Source organism: Ictalurus punctatus, chromosome 5, assembly GCF_001660625.3.
Source record: "Ictalurus punctatus breed USDA103 chromosome 5, Coco_2.0, whole genome shotgun sequence".
NCBI classification, from domain to species: domain Eukaryota; kingdom Metazoa; phylum Chordata; class Actinopteri; order Siluriformes; family Ictaluridae; genus Ictalurus; species Ictalurus punctatus.
This window is the reverse complement of record NC_030420.2, coordinates 32,909,569-32,919,922: the sequence shown is the minus strand read 5'-3', so window position 1 is coordinate 32,919,922 and position 10,354 is coordinate 32,909,569. Positions and strand designations below refer to the sequence as shown.

At 41.4% G+C, this 10,354-nt stretch overlaps 1 protein-coding gene across 2 annotated transcripts in view; it reads right to left on the bottom strand.

The window, feature by feature from the left end:
• zgc:92140 (DUF4612 domain-containing protein) overlaps positions 1-8,723 on the bottom strand; it is a 38,173-nt gene extending 29,450 nt beyond the window's left edge. The window contains exon 1 of one of the 2 annotated variants that reach the window (XM_053680466.1): positions 8,606-8,723. The gene's annotated coding sequence lies outside the window, so the exon portion shown is untranslated. The remainder of the gene's footprint in view (positions 1-8,605) is intronic. The other variant, XM_053680467.1, reaches the window with a different exon arrangement.
• Positions 8,724-10,354: the final 1,631 nt, after the last annotated feature.

Genomic DNA, 10,354 nt, shown 5'->3' with positions numbered 1-10,354 from the left:
TTTGATGGTTAGACTGTTCACTCGAATGCTAGTCTGCGGGTTAGACTGTTCACTCGAATGCTAGTTTGAGGGTTAGACTGTTCACTCGAATGCTAGTTTGATGGTTAGACTGTTCACTCGAATGCTAGTTTGATTATTAGACTGTTCACTCGAATGCTAATTTGCGGGTTAGACTGTTCACTCGAATGCTAGTCTGCGGGTTAGATTGTTCACACGAATGCTAGTTTGATGGTTAGACTGTTCACTCGAATGCTAGTTTGATGGTTAGATTGTTCACACGAATGCTAGTTTGATGGTTAGACTGTTCACTCGAATGCTAGTTTGATGGTTAGACTGTTCACTCGAATGCTAGTTTGATGGTTAGACTGTTCACTCGAATGCTAGTTTGATGGTTAGACTGTTCACTCGAATGCTAGTCTGCGGGTTAGACTGTTCACTCGAATGCTAGTTTGCGGGTTAGACTGTTCACTCGAATGCTAGTTTGATGGTTAGACTGTTCACTCGAATGCTAGTTTGATGGTTAGACTGTTCACTCGAATGCTAGTTTGATGGTTAGACTGTTCACTCGAATGCTAGTTTGATGGTTAGACTGTTCACTCGAATGCTAGTTTGATGGTTAGACTGTTCACTCGAATGCTAGTTTGATGGTTAGACTGTTCACTCGAATGCTAGTTTGATGGTTAGACTGTTCACTCGAATGCTAGTTTGATGGTTAGACTGTTCACTCGAATGCTAGTTTGATGGTTAGACTGTTCACTCGAATGCTAGTTTGATGGTTAGACTGTTCACTCGAATGCTAGTCTGCGGGTTAGACTGTTCACTCGAATGCTAGTCTGCGGGTTAGCCTGTTCACTCGAATGCTAGTTTGATGATTAGACTGTTCACTCGAATGCTAGTTTGATGGTTAGACTGTTCACTCGAATGCTAGTCTGCGGGTTAGACTGTTCACTCGAATGCTAGTTTGAGGGTTAGACTGTTCACTCGAATGCTAGTTTGATGGTTAGACTGTTCACTCGAATGCTAGTTTGATTATTAGACTGTTCACTCGAATGCTAATTTGCGGGTTAGACTGTTCACTCGAATGCTAGTCTGCGGGTTAGACTGTTCACTCTAATGCTAGTTTGATGGTTAGATTGTTCACACGAATGCTAGTTTGATGGTTAGACTGTTCACTCGAATGCTAGTTTGATGGTTAGATTGTTCACACGAATGCTAGTTTGATGGTTAGACTGTTCACTCGAATGCTAGTTTGATGGTTAGACTGTTCACTCGAATGCTAGTTTGATTATTAGACTGTTCACTCGAATGCTAATTTGCGGGTTAGACTGTTCACACGAATGCTAGTTTGCGGGTTAGACTGTTCACTCTAATGCTAGTTTGATGGTTAGATTGTTCACACGAATGCTAGTTTGATGGTTAGACTGTTCACTCGAATGCTAGTTTGATGGTTAGATTGTTCACACGAATGCTAGTTTGATGGTTAGACTGTTCACTCGAATGCTAGTTTGATGGTTAGACTGTTCACTCGAATGCTAGTTTGCTGGTTAGACTGTTCACTCGAATGCTAGTCTGCGGGTTAGACTGTTCACTCGAATGCTAGTTTGAGGGTTAGACTGTTCACTCGAATGCTAGTTTGATGGTTAGACTGTTCACTCGAATGCTAGTTTGATTATTAGACTGTTCACTCGAATGCTAATTTGCGGGTTAGACTGTTCACACGAATGCTAGTTTGCGGGTTAGACTGTTCACTCTAATGCTAGTTTGATGGTTAGATTGTTCACACGAATGCTAGTTTGATGGTTAGACTGTTCACTCGAATGCTAGTTTGATGGTTAGATTGTTCACACGAATGCTAGTTTGATGGTTAGACTGTTCACTCGAATGCTAGTTTGATGGTTAGACTGTTCACTCGAATGCTAGTTTGCTGGTTAGACTGTTCACTCGAATGCTAGTTTGCGGGTTAGACTGTTCACTCGAATGCTAGTTTGATGGTTAGACTGTTCACTCGAATGCTAGTCTGCGGGTTAGACTGTTCACTCGAATGCTAGTCTGCGGGTTAGCCTGTTCACTCGAATGCTAGTTTGATGATTAGACTGTTCACTCGAATGCTAGTTTGATGGTTAGACTGTTCACTCGAATGCTAGTCTGCGGGTTAGACTGTTCACTCGAATGCTAGTTTGAGGGTTAGACTGTTCACTCGAATGCTAGTTTGATGGTTAGACTGTTCACTCGAATGCTAGTTTGATTATTAGACTGTTCACTCGAATGCTAATTTGCGGGTTAGACTGTTCACTCGAATGCTAGTCTGCGGGTTAGATTGTTCACACGAATGCTAGTTTGATGGTTAGACTGTTCACTCGAATGCTAGTTTGATGGTTAGATTGTTCACACGAATGCTAGTTTGATGGTTAGACTGTTCACTCGAATGCTAGTTTGATGGTTAGACTGTTCACTCGAATGCTAGTTTGATGGTTAGACTGTTCACTCGAATGCTAGTTTGCGGGTTAGACTGTTCACTCGAATGCTAGTTTGATGATTAGACTGTTCACTCGAATGCTAGTTTGATGGTTAGACTGTTCACTCGAATGCTAGTATGCGGGTTAGACTGTTCACTCGAATGCTAGTTTGATGGTTAGACTGTTCACTCTAATGCTAGTTTGTGGGTTAACCCACTGACTAAAATACTAGTTTATGTTTGAAGAGAAATTAATTTAAAATAAATTGCATCAAAAATTCCACAAAAGTAGAGGTGGCTAATCCCTTCACCCCCAGAATAAACCTCAGTGAGCAGAAGAAAATCATTCTTAGTTTGACCGTCTTACTACGACTAAAAATAGACACACTAACGTCTAAGAAAAACAACAACGTATTACTTTCCTCCAAGATGCTCAGTTGAAACTATCGATCTGAGGTCAATGCACATGAATTGTGTTTATGAGGCTCCTGGGAGATGGCTAATCGCCAGAGTGTGCAAGTTTCCCAGCAGCTGTGCGAGGGTGTGGTGATGACTGACACGGACCGCCCGAGATGTGCGGTCACTTCAGTTTTTACAGCAACACTGCTGTGTCACTGTTATGTAACTGTACAAAAAAAAAAAAGGAGAACATTTTAATATGAAGTGCACTAATGTTAATCGCAGAAGTATTGGCATTTAAATGGAAGCACTAATATTATGAAACTGGCACTCGAGTGCTGCTTGAAATCTGTTCCTTTCAAAGAGCAGACTTCTCCACAGCTCCGGATTTAAATCTGCTTCTGCATTTGTATGTGGATTTTCTCCATCCGGGTATAGTCCTGATACACAAGACGATACTTGACGTGATGATACTCGCCACGATTCTGTTTAACGGGAAATTAACCAAATTAGCATTTTGGATTCGTGGTTTACATACCTTATGAATTTATATACCTTTATAGACATTTTTTTTTCTACTACTGAAAATAAACAAACATGCTAGCAATAAGCTGATAAGTTAACATTAGTATGTAAAAGAGTTCATGAGAGTTTATGTACATCATGGAGTTAGCTAGCTTTCTGGGTAAGAAATATGATAGTTGGCAGCCAAATTTCAAAACTTTATTGACAACAACTGCCCACAGCAACTTACACTAATGCTAGTGTGCGGGTTAGCCTGTTCACTCTAATGCTAGTGTGCGGGTTAGCCTGTTTAATCTAATGCTAGTGTGCAGGTTAGTCTGTTCACTCTAATGCTAGTGTGCTGGTTAGCCTGTTTAATCTAATGCTAGTGTGCGGGTTAGCCTGTTTAATCTAATGCTAGTGTGCGGGTTAGCCTGTTTAATCTAATGCTAGTGTGCGGGTTAGCCTGCTTAATGTAATGCTAGTGTGCAGGTTAGTCTGTTCACTCTAATGCTAGTGTGCGGGTTAGCCTGCTTAATCCAGTGCTAGTGTGCGGGTTAGTCTGTTCACTCTAATGCTAGTGTGCGGGTTAGCCCTGTTTAATCTAATGCTAGTGTGCTGGTTAGCCTGTTTAATCTAATGCTAGTGTGCGGGTTAGCCTGTTTAATCTAATGCTAGTGTGCGGGTTAGCCTGTTCACTCTAATGCTAGTGTGCGGGTTAGCCTGTTCACTCTAATGCTTGTCTGCGGGTTAGCCTGTTCACTCTAATGCTAGTGTGCGGGTTAGCCTGTTCAATCTAATGCTAGTGTGCGGGTTAGCCTGTTTAATCTAATGCTAGTGTGCGGGTTAGCCTGTTTAATTTAATGCTAGTGTGCGGGTTAGCCTGCTTAATCCAATACTAGTGTGCGGGTTAGCCTGTTCACTCTAACGCTAGTGTGCGGGTTAGCCTGTTCACTCTAATGCTAGTGTGCGGGTTAGCCTGTTTAATATAATGCTTGTCTGCGGGTTAGCCTGTTCACTCTAATGCTAGTGTGCGGGTTAGCCTGTTTAATATAATGCTTGTCTGCGGGTTAGCCTGTTCATTCTAATGCTAGTTTGTTGGTTAGCCTGTTTAATCTAATGCTAGTTTGCGGGTTAGCCTGTTTACTCCACAAAGCTCCTCCTCCCTCCCTCGTGCAAGGATTTGTGGGCAATACAAGCTGAAAAAAGTGTCCACGGATGCCCACTTCGAAAAAATCTACCAGAAATACTAGACCACCCGGGTTCCTTTGGGATACTCATTTGAACGTACTACCATTTGGGACACACTAACTCTAACCTCGGGTACTTTTTACTACGGTGAGACGAATCGAGGCGCAGAACAATCCGTACACACTAGAGTAATGACAATGACATAGCATTGACTATCTTTTTTTTAGCCTAGTCAGTTTCTGGGCGAGCACAAGTAGCACGCTGAATTATGATTACGATTTCTCCACCCCTTGGAAACTGACACGGTCTTTAAATTCTGCCCAAAGAATGAAATTTATACAGGTCCTGCCGTGTTTTCGGGAATCTATAAACGTTGCCTAGCTACGCCACCTCCACCTAATGGAATGCCGGTATTGGTGATGATATTCCAAATTGCCCACTATAACATCATCACGCCTATTAAAGTTTGTAGGGTAAATGATTATGGGCACACGCTTGACCCCGGTGCTGCTTCTCTAAGAGGTTTTACACGGCCTCTGTTCTTTTCCTCCATTACCAACACCGTAGCATCTGGAGTTCATCCTGACAGACTGCTCACTGTTCTGCGGGGAAAACAGCACAAAGACCAATTTGCATAAATTACATAACCGCAGAAGGTAAATAAGCGGATAAACAGCGCTAATGAACAGTCCTACAATAATAGTTTGGGTATGCAAATGAGGTGCCACATGAGGGACTGAGAAAAATGGTGAAACGCTAAATTAGCGCTCGGGGCACTAAAATATTTACCAAATAGCTACAGAATAATTGCAGGCTAGGATCAGATAAACATGTGGTTATATGGAGCGATATTTCAGGGAAAAGTAATCCTATGTGGAACGACACAATGAGAAATTTTATGGTTTCAGTGACTGTATATACAGTCGCAATCAAAATTGCGAGAGAGAGAGAGAGAGAGAGAGAGAGAGAGAGAGAGAGAGAGCCCTCCACTTGGTACCCTTGGTAAATATGAGCAAAAATTAACAAAAAATCGTCCGCTTTCACGGATATCAAACAATTGTAAACACAACACAGGTTTATCAAATAAAATAAAGAACTTTGTTAAATATAGGGGTGCAACAATTATTGGCACCCTATGAATTCATATGAGAAAAATATATTTGACGTATATTCCCATTATTTAAAAACTGTACACTTTAGTACACCTGGGTGATTAGGAACAGGAAATTGTTCCACCAGGACTTCCTGTTTCACAGGGGTATAAATATGAAGTAACACATAGGCAAAATTCCCTAAGTCATTCATGACGATGGGTAAGACCAAGGAATATAACTGTGATGTGCGGCAAAAGGTTGTTGAGGTTCACAAAATGGGGCGTGGCTATAAGAAAATAGCACAAGCATTGAAAATGTGCATCTCCACCATCAGGGCAATCGTTAAGAAGTTCCAGTCGACTGGAAATGTTATGAATCGACCTGGAATTGGACGCGTGTCTATATCGTCGCAACGAGCTGTGAAGAGGACGGTTCGAGTTTACAAAAAATCTCCAGCTGGAGAACTGCAGAAGTTAGTCGCGTCTTGGGGTCAGAAAGTCTCCAAAACTACAATCTGAACTCAACGACATCACCACAAGTTGTTTAGAAGGGTTTCAAGAAAAAAGCCTCTACTCTCATCCAAAACAAACTCGAGCGTCTTCAGAGTGCCAGACACGACTGGAACTTCAAATGGGATCGGATTCTACGGTCAGATGAAACCAGAATAGAGCTTTTTGGTAATAAACACAGAAGTGGTTTTGGCGCACACAGAGAGGTAGCCTCTCATGTCCACGGTTAAATATGGTGCAGGCTCTTTAATGTTTTGGGGCTGTTTTTCTGCCAGAGGACCTGGACATTTTGTTAGGACACATGGCATCATGGACTCTATCAAATATCAACAGATATTAAATGAAAACCTGACGGCCTCTGCCAGAAAGCTTCAAATGGGCCGTGGTTGGATCTTCCAGCAGGACAATGATCCAAAACATCAAAATCAACACAAAAACGGTTTACTGACCACAAAATCAAGATCCTGCCCTGACCATCCCAGTCCCCTGACCTGAACCCCATAGAAACCCTGTGGGGTGAACTGAAGAGGAGAGTCCACAAAATGTGAAGGATCTGGAGAGATTCTGTACGGAGGAACGCTCTCAGATCCCTCGCCGTGTATTCTCCAACCTCATCAGGCGTTAGAGGAGAAGACTCAGAGCTGTTATCTTGACAAAGGGGGCTTGCACAAAGTGTTGACTAAAAGGGTGCCAATACTTGTTGCACACTATATTTAACGAAGATTTTTTTTTTTTTTGGATAAACCTGTGTTTTGTTTGTAATTGTTTGATATCCATGACAGTAGAGTATTTATGTGAATTTTCTGAACAAAAGATTAAACAATAAAGACCATTTTCACACCTTCTCTGCTCATATTTACCAAGGGTGCCAATATTAGTGGAGAGCTCTGCTATTTTATTTATTTATTTATTTATTTATGTGTGTGTGTGTGTATATATATATATATATATATATATATATATATATATATATATATGTGTGTGTGTGTGTATATATATATATATATATATATATATATATATACACACACACACACATACACACACACTCTCTGCTCATTATTAAACATGTTAATTGCAATAATTATCTGGGCTTTTATTACACCCTGTTTTAATTAGGTTACTGTTCCATGAAGTGACTCCTAGCATGCTTACACGATTTTTCCCACAACACAAGAGTCCACTCGAACAATATTGCGTCACTCAATCCTGTGACCATCAGCACATTCCTAGCACGGGGGAGAGGAGCGGCTCGGACTGTACTGTCCTCCTCGTGTCTCCCAAGTGTAGTGTACCGCCACCTCATCTAACCTCCGAGTCAGCAGAGTAAAGAATGACTGCGGTGGCAGTCCCTCTCAGTTTCTCGCTTCCTGTGTCTGTCTCACACACACACACACACACACACACGAGTGTAATGGCACAATATATGAAGAAAGCTTCCACAATGACAGGAACCTCCCACACTGTAACTATGGGAACCTCCTGCATGGGTGATGTCATCGTGATACTGCATCATAGCCTTGCGAAGACAAATGAGGTCATGAATCATAACACACACACACACACACACACACACACACACACACATGTGGAGAGAAAAATAAGACCAGACTGACAGTGAGAGGTGAGATGAGATGAGAGGAGAGGAGAGGAGAGGAGATGAGCAGTGGCGCCGAGCCGCTGACGGAGGACAGGAAATCCAGACAGACGGATATAATCCTGACCGGATTACTGAATCCTGGATTTTCTGAAAAATACACTGTTGGAGCAGATCAGACACAAGAGCGAACTTCTCAGCTTGACGCCTGCAGACATGCTTCATTAGCATGCAAGCGCGTGCAACCAATGGGCTTCGAGCTTCAATGAGATTTGCATGCATAATGAATAATAATAATAATAATAATAATAATAAGCATTGTTTGTTTTGTCGTGTCCGAAATGCATAAATGAAAATGCTGAAATGTAAAGCAATGAGACACGAATGAAACGTTCGGGGGGGGGCTTTTGGATCTCGTTGTGTGTGCATGCACGTATTCATTCATGCGCGCGCGCGCACGCCCATAAGCTACATAGTACGTACACACAGGATACATTGTACTCCATGTCACTCCACGCGCACAGTACTTCTCTGTATATACAACGCCGCACGCGCGCTGTTCACACGCCTTTTAGGTCGTGACTCGTCCGTGCCAAAAGCCATAGTCAGATACTCAATTTTAAAAAAAACAAAAACAAAACAAACACAACACCTAAATAATAACAGTAATAATCAGCAATGCAACCCGAGGTACTGCGCTCGTGCGCACCGGGGTTCTATCACCACGAACCGAAAACAAATGCCGCAGACGATAAGAGAGAAAAGGGCACGAGCGTGCTGTTTTCATTCCTCCTTACAGGTTAAACACGGAGTCAGAACAAGGGACGAGACAAAGGCGTTCAAACCCCGCACTTACTTTATAGACGCGGATCCGCATGCGATGGTGCCGAGCTCCAAACTCCAACTCAACGCTCGTGCTTTCCTCCTCTCCAATCTCATCAGCGCTCGGGCAGGCAGATCGCAGGGTTGCCAGATCCCCCTTACAGATTAACGTTGCACTTTCACACCAAAAAAATGTTTAGTTGGGTCGTTTTTTTTGTATTGTTGTTGTTGTTTTTTTTATCCCAAATGTTAATTTAATGTATTATATCGCTGCTACGCAAGGGATAAAGAAGTTTCCGCAAAGTATTTTTGTTATTATGAGAAAATTATTTTCTCATAATGGAGAGATGTTTTCTTGAAATAACGACCTGTACGAGATATTTTCTTGAAATAACGACCTGTACGAGATGTTTTCTTGAAATAGCGAGATATACGAGATGTTTTCTTGAAATAACGACCTGTACGAGATGTTTTCTTGAAATAACGACCTATGAGATGTTTTCTTGAAATAACGACCTGTACGAGATGTTTTCTTGAAATAACGACCTGTACGAGATGTTTTCTTGAAATAACGACCTGTACGAGATGTTTTCTTGAAATAACGAGCTACTCGAGATGTTTTCTTGAAATAACGACCTGTACGAGATGTTTTCTTGAAATAACGACCTGTACGAGATGTTTTCTTGCAGTAAGGAGCTATTTTCGTGTAATGGAATGTTTTCGTTTAGTGGAGAGATGCTTCTCTCGTGAAAACAAGATGTTTTCTTGTAGAAGCAAAAGGTGCATCTCAAAAAAAACGAGATACTTTTCTTGTAATACTGGAGCGCTCTCGTTAAATACGAGTTTGTTTTTGTGTGGTAACAACACGGTGCTCTTGTAACAATGAGATGTTTTTCCTGATAAAAACGAGATATTTTCATGTCGTAGCCAGCTGGAGTTCTCCTAATAAGATGTTCTCTTGTAATGAAAGTTTTTCATTTAGTAGAGAGACGCTTTTCTCGTGAAAGCGAGATGTTCTTGTGTAGTAATAGGATTACTTCTCCAAAACGAGATGTTTCCTTGTAGTACCGAGATGTTTTTCTCATCAGAATGAGATATTTTCATACAACGAGATGGTGTTCTCATAACGACGAGCTATTTTCTTGTAATGAAACGTGTTCCTTACCTTTTTGTTCTCGTAATACAGGTGTTTTATCTTGTAATAACCAGATGCTTTTCCTCATAGAAATGAGATACTTGATTTCAGCATCATGTTTTTTTTTCCTTGTAGTAACGCACTGTTTTTCTCATCGTAAGATTTTTTTTCCCCCCTCGTAAAAACAAGATATTATTGTGTACAAACAATCCCTCGCCACCGTTTCCAAAATAAACTGGAAGAGCGAGATCAGTTGATCGTTTTTATAACACGCCGTATTTATCTCATACAACAATTCTCACAATCACGAGATATTTATCATAATAACGAGACAGTGACGGGGATTTTATTTTCCTGCATGGCAGCAATGCGCTTCCTTATAGCAGGTTAACTCTGATGAACAATCAGTGTTTTTTTGTTGTTGTTGTTGTTGTTGTTGTTGTTCATTTTTTAATTTAAGATACAATTTAAAGGGGGGTTTAAAGTCCTACCCCGGCGTGATCGTGAGACTATAATGTGCGAAAAGGTGGATAAATGAACATAAGTACAAGAGAAGCAGTGTCAGAATGACAGGAAAACAAAACGAGTGACAGGAGCGTGATGTGTAGTGCAGTAAAACAGACGCATTCGAGAACACAGAAGTGCTGG